This window comes from Marmota flaviventris, chromosome 5, assembly GCF_047511675.1.
Source record: "Marmota flaviventris isolate mMarFla1 chromosome 5, mMarFla1.hap1, whole genome shotgun sequence".
NCBI classification, from domain to species: domain Eukaryota; kingdom Metazoa; phylum Chordata; class Mammalia; order Rodentia; family Sciuridae; genus Marmota; species Marmota flaviventris.
In genome coordinates, this window is record NC_092502.1 from 66,185,728 (window position 1) to 66,208,184 (window position 22,457).

The window sequence follows — 22,457 nt, forward strand, 5'->3', positions numbered from 1 at the left end:
CAGCCCAGGGAAGGAGAACAGGAAGAGAGCCTGTCGACAGATGGAGAGGCACAGGCAAGTCTCTGAGTCATTAACCCAACGCTAGGCAGGAAAAAAGAACTGGAGTTATAGAAATGTGACCATCTTCACCCTTGAGGTGCTTTGGTTGATGATGTGGAAGAAGAAAATAGCTGTCAGGAGAAATGTGAAGTATGATATGGCTCTAAAAGGCTTTTCAAATTTTTAAAGATCAAATGGGCCATAAATAGCTATGAAAATTGAGAAATAAAAAATTAATTAGGTTGATTTATAACTACATATTGAATTTTTCTGCCCTAAAAACTGAGAAGAGACCCTCTTCGAAGGACCCATCAAATATTTGTAAAACATTGACCTTCTATTTTTCCAGAAGCATAATTTGAATCAATAAATCAAGAATCAGGAAAAGCAATACTCTGGTCCACATTCTCCACGACCACCTAATTTATAACTAACATCAGCATAAACAAATCAATTCAAGTCTATTGGAAGTTAGAATAATAATAACTAACATTTACTGAATGTTTGCTATATGATTGCAGTGTACTGAGTTTTTTGTCTTAATTAGCTCACTTAATCTTCACAAACTCTTTAATATTATTGCCATTTTACAGATGAAAAAGACAAAAGACAGATTATTTAAAATGTGTCCAGTTACACAGCTAGTAATTTATATGTATGGATTTAAACTGAGCACCATAATTACGCATGTGTGTGTACACATGTGTGTGTTTAACCACTGCTATTCTGCCTCCTTTAATTAGTTTTTAGCTAAAAGAAGGAGTCAAAGTGCAATATTATTTAGAATAGAAAATAATAATATAAGACACTAAGAAAAACAAGAGGACACAAGAGTAAAATGTTGATGATTCTTGAAGTTTGTAACAGATACACCAAAGTTTGTCTATTTATGTGTGTTTAAAAGTTTACATAACATAAAGTTGTAAATAAAAATAAGAAGATAAACTAATTAAATGTAATCTCATAGCTCTAAAGGAACATCAGCTTAGACTTCCTTGTGTTGCTTATTGCTCTCTTGCTTTTTTTCTAGATATTTATATCCATCTCCTTTGTAAATAGCAAGTCTTCATTAAATATTTACTATTACTTATCTACTATATGAATGTATTTAATCTTAATAGCAACACTATGCAGTAGAAATTATTACTTCATTTTATAAATGTATCACAATGAATCACACTTTCATACGTAATTATAATGTACCAATAAAAAAATGAAGAGAAAAGGGATTGAAATGTTGCAGCAGCTTGCCAGAAGGCATCATTAGGAAATGGAGAAAACAAAATTTGATTTTAAATCTTTTAATTCTGAAGTCCTTACTCTGTACACTATACCACATTTATGTAATTATTAACTTTCCAATGGCAAGGCACTTTTGAGCTATCTTTTTAAAAAGTCCTACAGCATCTAATGTAGCACCTGCCATGGAGAAGGCACTTGATAATATGCTATGAGAAGATTGAGGGAGAGCAGAAATGAAGGTGAGCCTACAGCGGCTTTATCTGTATGTGTAAAGTACTGGTAGAATTTAATCTTGTTTCCAGGATAAACCACCAATTGACTTGCTCAAGATTGAACAGTTTATTTAGTGATAAGACTGCAACCCAGTTATTTCAAGCTCTATGCAGTTCTCTTCACAGGATGTGTTACCTTCATGGACTGAGCCCACATGATGGAAGCAAGGTGAGGTTAGCCACAGTGAAATAATTTTAAGATTAAGTTTGTCGTTTTTCCAAATTTCATGCATGGGTCACATCACTCAGAATAAGTCCTGAGTCTGCACCCACTTGCTCTCCTTAATTGTGAGTCACTTGAAGAACGTAGTATAGAGCTCACTTTAGTTTTGACCCAGTGACAGATAAAACTTTCATTTAGAAAACCCACTTAGGAATGGCCTCAGAATCATTCTTCTAAATGAATTTAAAAGATAATAATCCATGCACCCTCTTTCCCCAAACCAGAGAAAGAATGACTTTGTCAAAAATTTTTACCAATTTTTTTTCTGATAAATCAAGTTGAGAAAATTTCTATCATCTGCAAGTTTAGAGAGCAACTTAAAAACCCAAGCAGTTAGTGCAAGATGATTTGTTCATTGTGGATCTCATCTTCATGGGTGCCCCAAGGGTACCACTTTCTTTCTATACACTCAAAACCAAGCCATAAATAAGCTACTTATGATTTTGTTTCTTTGTGATCCTAATCAGGTTAGCTGCTTATAGTTCTGAAATCAGTTTTTACAAAAACTGGCACAACATTTACATATGTAAGTTTCTGATCGCTTGTTTTCTTGAAGTACTTCTCATGCACTTGGGATTATATTTCTCTATTTGTGGGAGTTAGAAGAAAACAGGCAATTTATCAAAATGGAACCCAATTTTACTCTGAAACCCCTCATACCACATTTTTATGGTTACTGTTGTTGGGTGCAGAGCAGGCTGAACTCTGTTGTCTGCTGGGCAGGCTGAACAGATGTTGGCTGCAAGATAGCCCACGCACTCAAACCCCCCTCTATCTGGTCCTTTATCACCTGTTTGCCTCAAGTCTGAACATTCAACCCTGCTTAAGGCTGAACACTTAACCCCCCCTTGGGCCAACAAGGCAGCTTGCAGACCCAGAGGCCCCATTAGATTTGGGCTATAAAAACTCCCTCCTGCCAGGCCCCCCCTCTCTCTTGCTCTTTCACTCTTGCTCTCTCTCTCTCCCTCTCTCTCTTGCTCTTTCTCTCTTGCTCTCTCTCTCTTGCTCTTTATCTTTCTTATGCGCACTCTCTGTCTCTCTCTTGCTCTTGCTCTCTCCCTGTTCATCTCTTCTCTTTTCTCTCTCTCTCTTTCCTTCTTTCCTTTCTCTTTGTTGCACTGCTGCAATAAAGATCTGTTGGTTGCTCCGAGTGTTGTGGTCACTTTCCTTTCATTGGTGCCGAGACCCGGGAGAGGGTTAAAACCCACTTTTGGGTCCCTCTTCCTTCGGAAGTGCCACTCACCGGATGGCCTGAACCCAGGCCTGAACCCATTTTCTCGACTGCCAGAACTCCATCCACCACCGACCTTCGATTGGTGAGTTTCCCCTTCCTGGAGTCCTAAACCCAATGGTGGTGTCAGGAGGATTTGGCCATTGATTGTCCAGCAAACCTCTTTGCCCACCTGCGGGGAGGAAAACACCCCACCACAGCCTTTAAGGCTACGGTGGCCCTCAGGGACTCCTTCCTAGGGCAGAATAGACTCCTGGGTTCAAAATTATTCCCTTCCCGTCCCAGCTGTTAGTTACCAGCATAGGCTTTGTAGGTCTCCCTCGAAGGACTGTGTAACCTCCAGGGACACATAACAGAGAACTGAACATCACAGTCCACCCAGACCTTCACCATCTCTGTGGCTCTCCTAAAATCCTAGTCCTCACACCTTCAAGACTCGGCTGCTAGAGAGAACCTTACCCTCCCCTTCCTCCCTCTTCCCCTGTCTCTCTCTTTCCCCTCTTTCCGGCCCTGCAAGTCTCCGGCCTCTCCAGGAGGGGTCCCGAAAAGAAAAGCCTTGGCCAAGGTCTCCCACGGTTCCAGCTCTGTCCAGGACGAGAGCTTCGACTGTCAGGATTCGGTGACGACCAATCTCTGCAGCTCGAACCTGCCACTAAGGCACTCCTGATTTTTGGCTCTAGCGGGGACGCCCCTTTTGCCAATAAATCAGTTTCCTCCTTCTCTCTTATACTACGGTTGCGTCTCCTTCCTTCTCCCCTACACTACGTTTGCATCCCCTCCCCTCCTCCTTATACTACTTTGCGACATGAGTAATGTGTCCTCTCTGCCGTCGACTCTCCCCTACAATGCCTCTTGGATAACCTCAAAACCCTCTCCTTGACACCAGACATCAAACCCCCAAAACTGATCAAATATAGCACCCAGGCCTGGCCCACTTATCCCTTAGAAACCACAGCAGATGGCCCTCCTTTTGGGTCCCTGGAGCCCTCCATTCTAAGGGATCTCTACAATTACTGTGAGCATTCGAAAAAATGGGTAAAAAGCTGCTATATCAAAGCTTTCTTCTTGCTTGTGCTCTCTGCACCTCTTGCAGACCTCTACAAATTCTTCTAGCTTGCAAACCAACACCCACAACCACTGATCCCCAATCTCCTCCTCCTCCGAACTCATCCACTACTTTTGACCCTACTGATGAATTTCCACCCTATCGCCCGGCTCAAATAGGTCCTCACCCTCAACCTTCTGCCCCAGCCCCTCCACTGTCTCCCCCACCTGAACAACCTGACTTCTCCTCTCCACTCACTAGATCAAAAACCTAAACAATCGTCTTTCCTCAAAACATTGCCTTTTTTCTGAGGTAGCAAGTACTGAAGGAATCCCTCTACCCACTCACTCCTCTATTCTTCTGTCAGTGCCCACACCAGGTCCCACCAGGTCCTCTTACCAGCTAACCCAAAGCTCAAACCAGCTGAAGAGAGCCCTTGGACCCCTATCAGAGATCTGGTGAAAATGGCCTTTAAAGTTGCTTTGTCATCACTGAAAACAGGTTACTAAGAATTGTCCCTTACAGGCTTTTTGGGATATTCACTCCCATCCTCCCCTCTGCTCTACCTGTTCTGCTGCTCAAGTTTTCCTTGCTAGGGAAAATCCTATTCTTTTACATCACTCCTTCCTCATTCTCAGATCCACCAAGCTGCTCTCAGCCCCGCCTTCCTGTCTTCCCCTCCTTACCCAGGTCCACAGAAAAGGCTTAACTGACCTTCTCCAGAAATCTTCACCATGGCTGATTTTAGGACTTTCAACAAAAGAATCTCCACAAAAAGGTCAATGTAGATAAACTTCCTATTTTCCTGTTGCCCTGTTTTACTTGGTCACTGACTGGAAAAATCAGCACTCCAAAAGCTAGACACCCCCTTACTAGTTTTTCACAAAATATGTAAAACAAGGCCACTGGCTTTGAGCTGGGGCTTCACAGAGAAGGCTACATGTCTAAGATAAGGAGGTTACCAACTGGGCTCCATGATAACAGCTGGCAGGGGTGGGGAGGGTGGGGGGAAGAGGAGAGAAAGGGAAAAAAAAGCTCTCCCCCTCCCAAGTGTCCTTGAAGGGTTAACTTGCCCAGAACAGAGGGAAAAAAACCTGCTTTTTGTGAACTTCTACAGACTGTGAACTTCTGAGCCCCTTCCCTTACATGTTGGGTACAAAATTCTGAAACAACCTAAACTTGGGGCTCAGGGGATTAATTGATTACAGCAGAAGATGTGCCCTCTAAATCCAGCTGCAACCAAATAAAACTATTTCCCTATCTTCAGTGCTATCTTAGGTGCCTTGCCTTGTCTGTCCCTACAACAGTATAATTCTATATACTTAAACATTGTTCATGTTTTCATGAAATGGTCAACAGCTGTGATTAATTATGTGCTGCAAATAACAAAATATCTCTTATTAAAATGAAATAATTTGCCTAAATTCAGAAATTTACAAGGATTATTTAAAAATGTAAAAAAAAGAAAGAGTTAACAAATAGGAAAGAGAAATTAGAAGGTTCTAGGTATGGATTTAATAGAAGAAAAATGTGTTTCTAGATAAGAGAGTCTGTTAAGTAAATAAGAAGGTTTAAAAGTAAGTGCTAAAAAAGGTCTGTATGTACAACTATGGTTAAACAACAACTGTTATTTTGCAATATTGTAATATGTTATTTCTCTAAAAGCTAAACTTGATTAATATAAAAACATCAGTAGTAATTGTGGTACTATTACTCTTCTTTGTATATTGAATGTGCTCATATTTTCCAGGTATATGTCATTAAGATAGAAGCTTTAAAAAAACTATATCAAGCTGGTGTTCTCCAAAAGGTTGCATGGTTATTTTAGGCTTATAAAAATAACATATTGGAGATTTATTTATATCATTTAATGTTTTATAACTGGACCTGTTATCAATAAGATTAATATAAAGTTCTATACACTAGGTACAATTTAAATGTAATATACTGTATTATCTAGTATTCATGTGACATCAAGCAACAATATATGTAAATTTTATAAAATAATATTTAAAAAAAAAGATCAGCTTCAATACTAGAACACTTTACCTAAGATTTATAAATCTTAGCCTTACCTGAGATAAGGCTGTGCTTCCCATCTTACTACATGTAAGAATGACTCCAAAGTAGGCCAGACTTCAGCTAAAGCCCAATACTCTTAATTTAGGGTGAAACTGACTTTGCTGGATGTTTATGATCAAGATTAAAGTTAAACTAAAATGGCCAAGAAAACCAATATTTGGCTCTGGCCCTCTGAGTCAGTCTGAATCCAGGGAACAGGGAACTTCTCTAAAGAGCTTTGCAACTCTGGGCCACATAACCTCCTAATCAGGGAGATTAATGAGACCACTGGAGAATGAAAAGCCAATCAGTGCATTTACTGTGAATAGGAGGGTCATTGGAGACAGGAGACATCCCTGATGCTTCCAAGGGAAGCCACATGGTCAAGCAAGACCTGGACCCATCCTAGCGCAAATGGCACTAGCAGAACTAAGAAGCCACTCTCAGGTTCCCCCACGAGCGACCTCTATGGGAACTCAGCTGACTCTTAACAATAGATAGAAACAAAGTCACTTTTGACCAACTTGGTCTTAAACACCTACCAAAACCAGTTAAGCCAAAACCAGTCATTCCTGGGAGTAATAAAGGACAAGAACAGCTAGAAAAGAAGAGACAGCAACTAAGCCAACAGGCTCCATGGGGAATGTTCAGTTAAGTATGGCCTTGGCTCCTCCCCCTCACAGGACCCCTATTAGTCCGCTCTATGTTTCTCCTAATAGAACCACGTCTATTAAATTGCCTACAGAAGTTCATGCAAGATCAGATACACAAATTCACCAACAAGCTGGTCAATCAACTACTTCTTTAAGACTACCAGCCCTGATGCCCAAGATGGACACCTATGACTCATGACCAACTCCTCTGGCTCCAGAGACTCTGTGCCCATCTAAAACCCTCTCTAACCCTTTTTCCAATTTTCACAACCCCTCTTTCACTTCCTAGGAATGAGAACTACTCTCCAGCACGTCCACTCTGCTTATTCTGTCTGCTCTACAGTATCCCCACAAGGAAGCATCAAACCTAAACTCCCCCTGGTACCACCATGTCTCCCACCTTAAAAAGGCACTTGTTCCAAATGTCCAGTCCTGGACTTCCACCATACCCACCAAACTCAAAATTTCTTACCAACCCTCTTCTTCTTTTACTAATCATTATTCTCTCTCAAGTTTTTATCTCAAACCACAGATACCGCTTCTACATCAATGTGACATGACACCAGGATGACACCACCCACTCTCAGTTTATGGGTCAAGGCAATTGCCCTTCCACTGGCTGCAAGCGGTCTGTCACCCTTAACATTACTGGATTCAACCAAGCCACCTCCAATACTTCCTAGAGTCCCTGCTACAGGACCAGTGGCTAACACCAAGAATCTCCTCCATCTAGGACTGGTTTGCTGCCATCGAGGACTTGTGGCTTCAAGGAACTTTTATGGACTTTACCCCTACCACAGTAGTTGTCTGTAGCCACTGAGTGTTATTTCTGGCTGCCCTGGTGTTCTCAGACCTGTCCCCCGAACATTCCTCCACTTCCCCTTCTAGGTCTAACGCCGCCGCCCACCATTAAGCAGGAAGAAGCCAGAGGACTTTACGCCGTCCCCTGTGTCACTTAGAAAAACAAAAAGGGAGGAATGTTGGGTGCAGAGCAGGCTGAACTCTGTTGTCTGCTGGGCAGGCTGAACAGATGTTGGCTGCAAGATAGCCCACACACTCAAACACCCCTCTATCTGGTCCTTTATCACCTGTTTGCCTCAAGTCTGAACATTCAACCCTGCTTAAGGCTGAACACTTAACCCCTCCTTGGGCCAACAAGGCAGCTTGCAGACCCAGAGGCCCCATTAGATTTGGGCTATAAAAACTCCCTCCTGCCAGGCCCCCCCTCTCTCTTGCTCTTTCACTCTTGCTCTCTCTCTCTTGCTCTTTCTCTCTTGCTCTCTCTCTCTTGCTCTTTATCTTTCTTATGCGCACTCTCTGTCTCTCTCTTGCTCTTGCTCTCTCCCTGTTCATCTCTTCTCTTTTCTCTCTCTCTCTTTCCTTCTTTCCTTTCTCTTTGTTGCACTGCTGCAATAAAGATCTGTTGGTTGCTCCGAGTGTTGTGGTCACTTTCCTTTCAACTGTGAAGACTAGCTAAAGCCATGTGTTTGTCTTAAATCTCAAAGATATATGCCTTCAGTGCCACCATTTCTCCTATATACATTCTACTGTCTACTTCATCCATGGTAAATGTCATCAAAATATCTTCATTTATCTCATTTTGACACATTTCTCCCTTTTAAAATACATGCTGCAAATATGTGCTTAAACTTTTGCTGTACTGTGGGCAAAGAACACTCTGACCTTTAAAATATGTACTAGCATTTAAGTGACTTTAAGATGTTTAAAATGCTCTCATACTCATTATTAATGTAAAAAGAATTATAATATAATCTCAGTTGTATGTCTTTTATTAATATTGTTAAAATATTAGAAAAATTTGCATCCATTCTCTATTGTGTTCCTTTTTAATTTGAGAGAGTTACAAATTCAAAATAAGCTTAACAACCAGCATTGCAATATATAAAATCATAGTTCATCAGAGTAATGGACAACTAGGTAGAACTTGAAAATAATGGACTTTCTTTGTATAATGACTTCTAAAATTCTCTAGGTCATTTTACTGAGACAAATTTAATCACTTGGTGAAGAGCAAATGTATACCTATATGGGTATACATACATGTGTATATATATCCATATACTCAAATACATATATACACATACATGCATGCATATGCCTAAGCATATATGTATGAATATACATGTAAATAAATCTGAAAGAATAAACCCAGATGATCTTGGAGGTTTAAAATTATGAGAGATATTTATTGTCTAACATATTAATGTTTTATCATTTCCATTTTACTGTAGGCACATATTAACTTTATAATTAGGAAGTAATATTAACAGTAGAATGAAACTGACCAAACTATCTTATGTGTATACATGAATGTACCACAATAAATTTTACTTTATGCATATTTGTAAAATACTAATTTAAAAAAACTAAATTAAAAAAATGTAGACTTTTTCTGTTTGGGGAAAAATGTCATTGTTGACTGTGAATGATTTCACTTTTATATGTCATAGGTAATTTGGTGGTGTTGATGCCTCAGAAATGATTTCTTCCATTAGAAAGATGAACGTCCTTCAACAATAATAGTAGAAACAAATATCAACAATTGGAGTAGTTCATTGAATTGTTAGTATGTGCTAAGCCCTCTCTATATGATTATTTTCAATCCTAAGCACATTATTTTAGGGAAAAAATCATTATTGATATTTTACAAATAGGGCACAGATGAAATTCAAATCTCATTCCCATTAATGTCAAACTCATGCCTCATATTTACTGTCCTCTTAAACAATGCCCACAGAGAAGTTAACAAGGACAAAACCCATAATGATTCTCCAGAATTCAAGATGATAAATTTCTTGCACTTATTTTGGGTAAATTCAGCAAAGCTACCAAATAGCCAGAATGAATAAAATGCTTAGTAGAGACAAGAAGAGAATTAATATTTTCTCAGGCCTATGGCCCTGAGGTCCATTTCCTTGATGAAAACAATGAAGCTGCAGAACACCACGTGCATCCAAGTCACCCCCACTCTCTTTCCAGAGGCCTGGGGACGTTGTGCCAGACCACCTCAACCTCAGGGCCAAACTGCCCTTGACTTTCATGCTCTTTGGGAGAGTTCTGTGGAAGTCTTCTTGGATTCTGTTCTATTTTCTGTAACTACTTAGGAGTCTCTAAAAAAGAGATTTTATTTTAAGGAGCTCAATCATTATGAGTCTTTTCTTGACAGCCATCTCTAGGATACAGTATCTGTGTGCACAATGTCAAGTTGCAAAGGAACCCAACCAGGCATCAGGTTAACTCAGAGTGCACAAAGCATCCCAGGTTACTTTGTGCAGCTCTGGAACATAAGAAAATGGACGTGAATGATAGCCAACCACCTTAGTACAAAGCTGTCCCTTTTTGGTGTGTTTTAATACCCAATATATCTACAGGAGGTCTTCTCAGTACCCCTTCATACTGCTTAGCATTCAGAGTCACTGTGTCTGGGAAGAAAAAAGACTCGAGTTCTATAGAACAGCAACATGAGACAGACTGTTTAAAAAAAGCAAAGAATGTGTTGCAATGGTAATTGCGCTCTGACTGAGGGTGATACTTTGTCGATATAGTAAAGAGAATATCTTCTTGTAGGGTAATTCTGTCTCTGCAGGAACCAACACAGAACAATCCAAAAAGAATCCTGTGCATATTTCTTCTCAGAAAACTACATTACCATTTCTTTTTACTCTTCTGAATGCTGTCAGCAAAGAGAGAAATGAAAGTTTAGTATCACATAATGCTTTACAAAAGAATTTTAAGCTCCTGTGATCAGTTACTTTTGTTTTTTTGTTACTAGCTGGGCATGGTGGTGAGTGCCTGTAATCCCAGCAACTCGGGAGGCTAAAGCAAGAGTATCACAAATTCCAGGCAAGCCCCAGGAATTTTGAGGGACTATAAGTAAATTGGTGAGATCCTGCCAAACAATAAATAACTAAAAAAAAAAAAAAGAGCTGGAGAATATAGATCAGTGATTAAGCACCCCGGGATAAACCCCTGGTATCAAAAAAAAAAAAAAATTGTTACCAATTTATTATGGCATGTGTAAGGGAGTCTGCATTGACTATCCAGTTTAGATTCAAATGTATTCTCTTTGTGAAGTTCTTTTGGCCATTTAGTTGACTATATCACAAGGGTAATGAGTTAAAATAGAAGGTAGTCTAGGAAATATTTTAATTGGCTTAGAAGTTTCCTACACGTAGGGAATTTATAGAATGCCTGCTTATGAAGGCCCAATTTCTTTTATCTATTAATATTCATTGTCTTTTCTTTTCTTTTCTTTTCTCTTCTTTCTCTTCCCTCACTCTCCTGAAGGCAGGTTCATCCTATGTTTTGAAGGCTGCTCTGGAATTCCTGGGTTCAAATGATCTTCCTGCCTCAGCTTCCCAGGGACCATAGGCACATGCTAATGCCCTCAACTATTCACCATTTCTTTTAAGTAGTTTGGAATTTTTTTCTCCTGCTTCTTCTCTTTTATTTTTAATCACATCATGTGGTATGTATGTCATAATGCCTTATTTGGAGCCTTGGTGTTACATTGCTCCAAAAATATTCCAGGGTTTATACTGAAAAGGCATAGGATTATTCTGAGCATTTTCCTAAGTAAGACATTTGCACACTGATGATTTCTGAAATGTAAACAATAGTAATAAATCAGCATAGTTGATAATGAGACTTCAATGATAAAAAAGATTATTGAAATTTTCTAACTTTATGTTTAGGTTTATAGTTTTTAAGAAACAACTGTATGCATGGGAAATTAAAGGATATTGTACACTTTCTGGGAGATAATCCTGTAAATATAAGTGTGGTGTATTATTTCAAAACCAACTACTCAGAGTGGAAATAAGTCATGTAAATTATGTGGCTCTTGGATGTCAATAGGTATAGTACAATGTTAAGAATCAATCCTTACGTGGTGATAAGATACAAAAGAAGCATTGAACTGGTATTTTTGTCACTTATTTCTTGAATTACTACCAGATTAATTGAGTTTTCCCACCAAAAAAAAAAAAAATGCACAGGACTTAAAGAAGTGACCTGGCTTCAAAGGACAAAATCCATCCTGAATTATAACATGCCTGAGACCTTCAATCATGGCCCGGGAAAAGGGCATGAGCTCTGTCATTCTGATTTGTTGTTGGATTGATTGTCTAAGCTGGAGAAAATTCTGCAAGCTAAGTTTAAGTTTGTCTGGCTATGGACTATTATACTGTAAATAGCACAAACGATTCAAGAATATTCTTCAAGTACTTGAGAGGTGTTACCCAACAAAGAAGTTGCTACGTCATTGATGAAGATGTAAGTTTCAAAAATGGGCCTTTATTGTCTCATTTACATCTTTCACATCACTTGGCAATATAAATAAAGGTATCAACAGACATTCATGTCTGGACTAGATTGGGAGATGAATGACAAATATCTACTGCATGGAGTTCTCACTCAGTGAGAACATTCTCATGACCGAGTTCTATTGCTCTTATGCTTCAGAGGCTGTGTCAAGGCTGGTTCTGGGAAGCGCTCCTGCAGGGATGTGCAGTGGCAGCTGTAATAGGAGAACGAAGCCACATTACCAGGGAAACCTCTTTTAAAAAATCTTTTCATGTTTTAAAACGTTTAAACAATAAATATCTAGCATTTTTGTTGAATGCATGTTTTAATTATTAAAATAAATAATAGATTTCATGTGTGTGTAATGGGAAAAGCTGAGGCCTGTCCTCTGGGAAGGGGTGTGTGTGTGTGTATACCCACATACACACATGTGCATCTTTGCACCCACATGTTTTGCATGGCTCCGAATATGGGAATACAAAAAAGAGTGGATGTATATGTGTCTGTAACAGGTAGGCATGGGTGTTCAGAAGTGAGTTTTTTTTTTTTTTTTTGAGCCCTTTAATATAAATACCTTTCTTGAACATGGACAATAATCCATTTAGTTGTGTAAAGTTTTGTTTGTGTTTTTCAAATCAGAGATGTGCTTATTTCTGAAGGCAAGAGTTTGTTTTGATAAATGAACCTCTTTTAATCCTGTGCAAAGTTGATCAATAAACAAGTAACTATCTCTCTTTATCATGTTAGCCTCTTAAACAAGTGAAAATTAAGGCTACTAGAGGTAGATAAATTTGCCAGTGGTCAGGCTCCAATTATAGATCATTTCCTACTCAAATTAGTAATATAAAAACATTGAATTCAGCCAAATAATCCAGACTGGGATTCCAGTTGAGATGGGTGAGGGAAAATGAGGAGTGTGAACTTCTGGATGAAGCATCAGATGGAAGTGGCTGAATGCCTTCTCTTCAAATCTTAACACGTTCTAGGAATAAAATTCACAGCTTCCAGCTGCCAGCAAAGGATTATTTTATATCACAAGTCCTTAGCACCAGAAACTGTCTCCCCAAAGCCTCCGTGGTTCCTGAGGTATGATTGGTTGCCTGATCTGGTGATGGGAAGAGACTGTTTAAATTCAGCTCTCTTAGTTTTGAAAGACTTTGAGTGGAGGCTTTTCAAAGAGAAACATTCTGAGAGGAAACTTACGAAACAGGCTTTTGCCATTTTGCTCATAAAATCCACATCTCTTTATTTTTTTTTCTATGTTCAATCCCCTTGTACTTTGAGGGTGAGTTTAGCCATTCAAGGATACCACATTTAGTACCTGCTGCATTCTAGACACTTTACAGAACATGTACCTAGTGTGTTTAGTTACTATGCTGTCTACCAATCCATCATCATAAAACTGTGCATCTTAAAACAATGACTTATTATTATCTTTCTTAATCCTGAGGGTTGCCTGAGATTAGCTGGTCAGCTCTTTCTATGGAATTCTTGCAGGTTTCTGATCAGACAGCAACTGGGACTGGAATCATTTGGGTGGAATCTAAGAAAGTCTCTGCACTCAGATCTGGTGCCTGGTGGTGCTCCTTGACCCTATCCTTCTTGCTACATGCTCTCTCATCTTTTGAAGGCCTCTCCACGTGGCATGGTGATTTTTGTATAGTCACTCTTCTTATGGGAGGTTTAACGCCAAGAAAAAAAAATGAAACTAAAAGCTCCTCCCAGTGCTGCCACAGAGTCATTTTGGCTATATTCCATTGATGAAAGCAGTCATGATGGACACCTGCCCACCTTCAAGGGCATGAGGTAACAGAAGCCATCTCCTGATGAGGGAACGACATGTCTACATTGCAGCAGACAATGGCTATGGGAGATTTTGTTGTGGCTATCTTTGAAAGGTATGATATGTTGCACTTGGTGTCTCAGGCATGGAAAGTAGCAGGGCTATTTTCTATCCATGTTCCCTATTGTGTTTCCAAGCCCTAAAACAATCGGAAATAGAACTTCTTTCCTTTCTATGCCTCTCTCCCTCTCTGTTTCTCCTTCATAAAAAAATCTATTTAGTTCCTGAAAAAGGTTAGACTTTCTGTTACAGTCACATCATTTTAGGTAATGGTCTCAGTTTTATGCTGTTTTTAATAAAAAATTCTTTTTTTATATTTCCCTCCTCTTTTTATAATTAAAAACTCATGGTTAAGATGGAAGAGAAGAAATAATATAGGAATAATCATGCCATGTTAATGTGTTAATACCCTCACCTGGTAGGGTGCTCTAAGAAGCACCACTTTTTAATTTATTCATGGATCTGATGCTGCCTGAGAATTGGAGACCCAGTGGTAGGCAAAGAAGCATGGTCTTCATCATGGGGTAGGTCATGTTCCCAACATGTAAGTTAAAGTCCTGAGTTCTGGTACATTAGCATGTAGTGGTACTTGGGAACTAGTTATTGCAGGTGTAATTAGTAAAATGAGGTAATTAATTCTATATGACTAGTGTTCTTGTAAAAAAGCATAAAATTTGGTATGGGAGTCAGACACAAAGAGAGGAAAGACTATATGAAGAGACCCAGGGAAAAGTTGGCCATCTACAAATCAAGGAGAGAAGTGATTCTGTTCATATGCTCTAAAAGAAATCAACCATGCCAGCACTTTGATTTCAGATTTCTTGCCTCCAGAACTGTAGAGACAATAAATTTATGCCATTTAAGCTACTCATTTTGTGACTATGTATCTGGTTATGGCAGCCTGAACAAACTATATATGATCTGTATTCCCATTGAGCTTATGAGCCAGATGTTAATCAAATAATTCTAAAAATATACATATAATTTAAAATTGAACTAAGAAATCTGAAGGAAAAGAATGAAATTCTATGACAGCAGAGACCAGAGAAATCTTTCTTAGGCTGTTGAGTCAGAGAAACTTTCCATACATAAGTGATATTTGAGATGAAAGATGAATTAAGAGCAATCACTTGAAGAAAAAGCAAGGCAAGCATGTCCCGGTGAGGCATAATGGTGGTGGTGGTGCTGATGTCAGTGGAGGTGGTGGTGATGGTGGTAGAAATGGCACTGGTACAGCATAGTAGCAGTATGTGCAAAGACCTCTTCCCAGAGAGAGCATGCTGTAATTGAGACCGAAAGGAAGGGCAGTGTGGTTTTAGCACAGAGAACAGGAAAGATAGTGCAAAATAAGTCTAGTAAAGTAAGCAGAAAAGCCTATGCCCTCATAGCCCTTGTTAAAGACATTTTTTCAGTTACTCTGTATAAATGAGAATCCTTTAAAGGGTTTTAAGTTGGAAATAACCTGTTCATATTTGAGCTGTTTTTTTTGTTGTTGTTGTTGTTGTTTTTTAAATCAGTCCCACTTTCCTTAAAAAAAAAAAAAGAAAAATCATTTGGAAAGTTTGGGAGTGGGGGAAGGTTTAGTGTCAGGGAGAAAAGGTAGGTGAAAGAAAAAAAAGGACCAGAGATGATATATAAAAATTGATACATTTGAAACATCTTTAGCAGAAGAAAAGGATAAGACTTGCTAATGGTAGAGGTCAGAGAAGAACATGCCATTTCTTTCTACCGTCCAACAGGAAAATTATAAAAAGATTCATTGGGAGAAAGCAGCCCAGAGGTTTTATACTGCCACTGTTTCATGAGCTTTCAAAAGCTTCGAGCTGAGAAATTGAGAAAGCAATTGGATACAGAGGGAGTTCAAAAACTGAATTCTGGTTAGAGATGTAAATTTGAGACTCATTAGCAAATAGATGTTGATTGGAGTTTTGCGTGTGTGGTTGAACTTGCTAAGAAAGGAAGAACAGAGTACCTAAGGTGGCAGAAGTGAGACTTAATTAACTCCAACATATATTTGATTTTTCTGTTATTTCATAAAGGAAATGCTGGAGTTTGTATCAAATTACTCCTGTCAGATCATTTCTTAAAATACTGAAGCTTCTGAAACAAGTCACATGTCTCCAAGTTATAGTGCAACTCTAGGCAGTTTTTAATCATGTGTGTTTTTATCAAAAACAAAACAAGCAACTGCAGTTTGGCTTTACCACTGGAAAAATCCTTTCGTGAGTATTTTAGATAAAAATAAAATAAGAATTGATTTTGCTTTTCATAACTTAAAAAAAAGGTATCTTTAAAAACAACCTATGCCCACAGGGAGAAAAAGGCCTTATCTGATTATAATGGTGATTGAATTTTTGTGTGTACTTACTGACATTTGGTACAGGCCCTATCTTTGAATCATTCCATTTCTAGCAGCATCATGGTATTATTTGTAAGAGTGTATTGTCCCCGATAAAACAGAAACACGAACATGTGCTGTTTCCCTCTTAAAGGAAACGCGCTGGAGTTGCACCACTCCATTGGCCTTTGGAAAATGTTAAATTATGTCTTCGCTAGTGTGGCAAGAAAATTAAACCTGCTTACTTCACTGTATCAGGAGAAAGGCTCTTAGGCTTCCATATCTACTGTAGTCTTGAAACAGACAGAGCTGGAATAAAATAGGATTAGACAGAACTTTCGTCAGAGTAGGCAACAGCATCCCATCATTGGATGGGTTGATTAGAACACACACTCTTTGATGTTGAAGTCCACTTCACCAACTTTGTAACTGGTTTTAATAATGATACCCAGCAATAATGAAAGGGAGGTGAAGTGTTCATTTCTTTGATTACTCTTGGTTGTACTAGTTTGATAGTATGCCATTTTGTATTAAGAATAAACATAAAATTTACACCAGCAGTTTTATCTGTAGAGATTTAATTCTAAGAAGTTCTTCATAACATACTGAAAAGTTTAATCTATGGGAATATTAATTTCTATTTGTTTATTAGAATCCAAAACACAGAAACAATGATATTTCCCACAAGAACATAGCTTACAAATGGTAAGGTCCATCTGTATTATGTAATAACATGTGGTATTAAGTTATGATGTAGAAAACATGATAAAATACAAATGGTCAAAATGTAAAATCAGTTTATAAGTAAGTATATAGAGCACCACTTTTGTGTGTGAAAATGCCTAATTATAGAAAATAATCAAAATTGTATGCAATGACTTCTCTTTTCCTTATTTCTCTCCCTTCTTCTCTATTTCTTTGTTTTTTTTTAAGACTGCAACTAAAAATTGTTTCTATGAACAGTATGAGCTGTTGATATCTATACACATTTTGGATGGCTAAATCAAAGTAATTAATGTATCCATCTCATAGAGTTCTTTTTTTGAGCTAAGAACATTTAAAATCTACTCTCTTACCAAACTTCAAGTACATAACACATTGTAATCAAATATAGTCATCATGTTATAGAATAGATCTGCTGAACTTGTCCCTCCTTTCTAAATAAAATTTTGTATCCCTGCCCCAATGTCTCCCTGTCCCCTTCTGCATATGGGCCCTGATAACCACCATTCTATTCTCTATGTGTTTGACTTTTTTTCATTCCACATATAAATGAGATCAAAACGTATTGTCTTTCCTATCTGCCTTATTTCACTTAGCATAATGTCCTGTGGGTTTATTTGTGTTATTGAAAATGACAGGATTTCCTTTCTTCTTAAGGCTGAATAGCATTCCATGGTATGGCAATAACATTTTTTTTTTCTTCCATGCACCCATGAACTGACATGTATTGATTCCACATCTTGGTTAGTTAGTGTGAATATCCTGCAACCAACATGACACTGTAGATATCTCTTTGACATACAAAATTCATTTCTTTTATATATATATATAACCAGTAATGGGATTGCTGGACCATATAGTAGTGCTACTTTTAATCTTTTTAAGGAACCTCCATAGCATTTTTCATAATAATGTGCTAATTTACATTCCCATCAATAGCCCACAATGTTGCACTTTTCCCCACATCCTCACCAACACTTTACTATATCTTTTCATTTATAGTTGAACTAACAGGTTTGAAGTGATATCTCATTGTGCTTTTGTGCAAAAATATTTAAAGATTTAAATCTGAGTATACTGAAGATTCTTATTTTCATTTTTATGACTTTTTATATATTCATAGCTTACAAATGGTAAGGTCAAAATTTTATTAATGAATATATAAGACTTTTGCATAGACATAGCAAATAATTTTTTTAAAGTGATCCTTTTACCCCAAAATATTCATATTCCTTTGTTTATTATTTTCTTGTTAATGTTTAACATCCTAGAACTAAAGATTTATTCCTCTTAAATCCTATAAAATACTTCCTTTAGAAGATTTACAAAGCAATATGAATTTCTTTCACTCCATTTTAAATAAGCTCATCAGTTCTATCTAGAGAGTAAAGTTTGATGGGTCCACAGAGGATCAAAAGATGGGACAAGAGGGCACCTAAGAGGAAGGTGGTGTGCATAGCAGACAGATTCATTGGGGTAAGTCTGCCCTTGGGTATTTCTGACTTTTTAATATTTTACTCATGAAGGGAGAAACTGGCAGCAACTTATTAACCTAGGATCTCTGCTCAAAGACCTGGCATTTTGAAAATTTTATAAGCATGTTTTGAATTTAGTATTTGTTTTTAAGAAAATTCAGATGGAGACCCCCTTATTGCCCTGAATTTTATATACATTAATAAATATGAAACCAAGGTGCATCCATTGACTCTGGCATAATAATAAGCTCTGGCATATTAATTCTGTAGGTCTTCATCTGTTTACAATAACCTGGAAATTTCTGAATCTTTTTCTTCTTTTAGAAAACAAAATTCTAAAATTCTTAGAATAAGATGTGTTCCATTATTATATAATTACATCAAAATGGATTCTACTATCGTGTATAACTAAAAAAATAAATGAATAAATTTTTTTAAATTAATTAATTCCCATTGGAAAAATATTATTTGAACAACTTAAATGCTAATTTTAGACAACAAATTAAAGCAGAAGTAGCCTGCATCATTAAGAATATTAAAACACCATACTTCTTTTAGAACTTTTAATATTACTACTTCCACTAGTGATGGAGATGATGGCAGAGGGGAAAGTGTTTATTGGTCATTTTTGATGATTCCTGTAATTTATACAATTAAATGACATATTAATTACTCATAAATATATTTACGTAAACTAATTTAAATATGTAATTCAATTTTAACAGTAACTCTTTAAAGTCAGAATTTATTCTTATTATACAGGTGAAAAACTGAAACTGAAACTTTAAACAACTTGCAAAGTACATGGAACTAGGATTCAAATTGTGGTCTTCATAACACTGATGATTCACTTTTATACAGTGTGTTGTCTGACCAAGGCAGGTTTTTGGAAGATATTAATGGAGACCTTGCCATACAATGGTGTCACTGCTGCTACCACCACCTGCTGGAATGTGATGTTTAGGGCCATTTTCAATAGTAAAGCACACCACTGCAGCCCAGCTGACTGATTGCCACTCTCAATGCTTTTTAATGATAACAACTTGAAGTCAATCAGAGTGTCTGATTCTTAGGTGATCTGTACTATCTAAAGTGCTCAGATGGCCTCAAATCACTCAGATTTCTTTGACATCTATCTCCATTTTTCTTGGCATAGCTGTCACTTCACACTTGAGTTTATTTCCACTATCTATCCTCAGAATCTTTGCAATCAAGTTATTTTAGACAATTGATGATAAAGTGGCACTCAAGTCACCATTTTGGATGATTTGAAGCCCTTATTTATTTTATCTCTGGTAGACTTCTTTTAATATTTTTTTTTAGTTTCCTCTAAGCTTATAAACAACAACCTAGGTTGAGTATATTTTTGCTGCACTTGACAAGCTCACTGGACTGGAAAGACCTCTAGCCCAGGTTGGAATAAACATGTGGAAATGTCTAAATTACTTAAACATATTTCCTCTCAATCAGAAATGGCAGTTCTCAGCAGTCTTGTTGAAGGCAATTGGACATTTAAAGGTCCATTGAAAAGAAAAAGAAAGTAATATTTGAAAGAACCAATGAACAATCTCACTGGTATCACACCTGCTCTCTCAGGTAGTGATTTTTTTTCTGCAGGTTTGGTGGGGCTGGAGGTTAAACAGTAGAGACACTGATGCGCAGACATTGGAAAAAAAGTTGTTTTTTTTTTAATTTTAATATACAGCATATTAAATACACACACAGAGAACAAGTGACTTAGTTGGTCTCTTAAAGTATGAATATTACCACTTAAAGAATACCACTTAAAGATATGTGGCATGTACTTTATCCATAATAACAAAAGATAACATCTATTAAGCATTTACTATGTACTGGAGCACACTGCACCCATGACCTCGTATGCACATGCTCACATGTGTACCCACATGCACATATACATTCTACATGCATATTTTTCACAGTGGCCCCAAGGATTCCCACTTGACAGGTAAGTGACAAACTCAGGCTGAATAAAGCAATCTTCCAATGCAATTGGTTAGGAAGGGACAAAACCAACACTGGGAACACAGGTTTTGGGCTCCAAGGTGATGACGCTAATGTGTGCTGTATATCCTCTCCAGTGAGAGGCATGTCTACCAGAGTTTCTGAAACTGTAGCTAATACCATCTCCATTGGATTCCTCAAAGGTACAATTCCTTGGTTCTCTCATTGATTTTCTGTACTACAGTTTCTTGGGGCAGGCCCCACAGATCTGCATTTAAATTTACTCCTTGGATGACTTTTTAAAGCCATGAATATTTGAGAGTCAGTGTGACTAACAGGTGGCCCTATGTCTGGAAGTAAGACAGTGGGAAAAAACTAGTATGAGAAGTCAGGTGTGCTGAGTGCTAATCCTACCCTGCTAGTAACTAGTTCTCTGATCTTGGATAAATCACTTCAACTTTCAGGGCCTGCATAATATCACCTGTAAAGTGGTAGTGTTAGATCAGATGCTTAATTTACCATTTTGCAAATATCTTAATAGATTTCCATGCTATAGGACATATTATTTCTGTTAGGTTTTGTATTGCTAAGTCGATGTATAAGTCCTGTTTATGGAGCTGAGTTGCTCTATTTAAAAGAGACAAGAGGAAATGAAGGGAAGTGGGGGTGGGGATCTGAACAGGAAAAACAGTAGAATGGAGCAGACATAACTTTCCTATGTTCATATATGAATACATGACTAGTGAAACTCCACATCATGTAAAACCACAAGAATGGAATCTTAATTAGAATAAGTTGTACTCCATGTATATGAAATATGTAGAAATACACTCTACTGTCATGTATATGGAAAAAGGAAAAATTTAAAAAATTTAACAAAAAAAGAGAGACTGACTACCTGGAGTAGGGTAGGCGATCTAGCACTGTAGCCAGCGAGGACTCTGTAACCTGGGAGCAGGAGCAATTAGCCTCTTCCTTGACCTGCAGCACTTGTTCAGATATAATTCAAAACAGCTGAGTGCTGCCATTCCAAATGTGCTAGGATTGAGGTATAGAGATAACTTTCCTGAGACCAGCGGCATATTTTACTGGGAAACAAGCAGTATTTCCTGTTTGAAAAAGTAAAGGCCTCTAGGATTGACAGCAACAGCTTTCTAATCTATTTCAGCTAAGAGGTAATCATTTCCAGTTTCCAAAAGTATTCCTGCAAATCCAGCAGCATACATTCATGTGTTGCCCATACAACTGTATACCAGCCTTTACAAGAGAAGTAAATATGTCCTCAGTGACTGCTTTGTATTTGCAATTAACTAATCTGATAGAGGAATCTGGCATCTGCATATGCAAATGCACATTTAGCAGTACACCATGGAATACAGGAACACATTTTATTTTGTCCACATATTTTAGGAGGCTGGAAGAAAATGTAGTCTTTATTTTAATCTGTAGTGGCTTGTCCAGTGTTTTCTATACCAACATGTTTACTAGATGAGTGCTTGATATTCAGGCCTCAAAATAAACAGCTCCTGAATATTCATGTATGTCGAATGCAATCAGAGAAAAAAAACAGGAATAGAATCTCAGAATGCAAACTCCTACTCCCCATCTGTAACCATTAGGATAAGAGGACACAATACCACTAGTGAGACAGGGAGTCATTCATTCAACAAATATCTATTAATTGCATAATATATACAAGCCACTGAGACAGACCATAAAGATGAAGGTTTGATTTGGGCTTTTTTTTTTTTCTTTTTTGTATTCCAAGAAAGAAAAATTACCTGAAGATAGAGATTAATAGTAAAGATTATTCACTCAACAAATATTTATTAATTTCATACTTTATCATAGGCACTGATAAAGGTTTCAGGTAATAATTCTTTAGAAGAGTGCCAAAAATCATTTCCTTCATAGGTTATGTTGTAGTTTGAGAAAGACAAAGAACCAATGAATATAAAATATGCAGTATGATAAAATGGTTGTAAGTCCTCGCAATATGTGTGTGTATGTTTGTGTGTTTAT

The 22,457-nt window shown here is 37.6% G+C and overlaps 1 long non-coding RNA gene across 1 annotated transcript; it reads left to right on the forward strand.

Moving 5' to 3' along the window:
- The first annotated feature begins 2,462 nt into the window (after positions 1 to 2,462).
- LOC139705770 (uncharacterized) lies at positions 2,463 to 8,202 on the forward strand. The gene is made up of 2 exons (XR_011707592.1): positions 2,463 to 3,092; positions 7,280 to 8,202. It is a non-coding gene; the product is annotated as an uncharacterized lncRNA (long non-coding RNA).
- Positions 8,203 to 22,457: the final 14,255 nt, after the last annotated feature.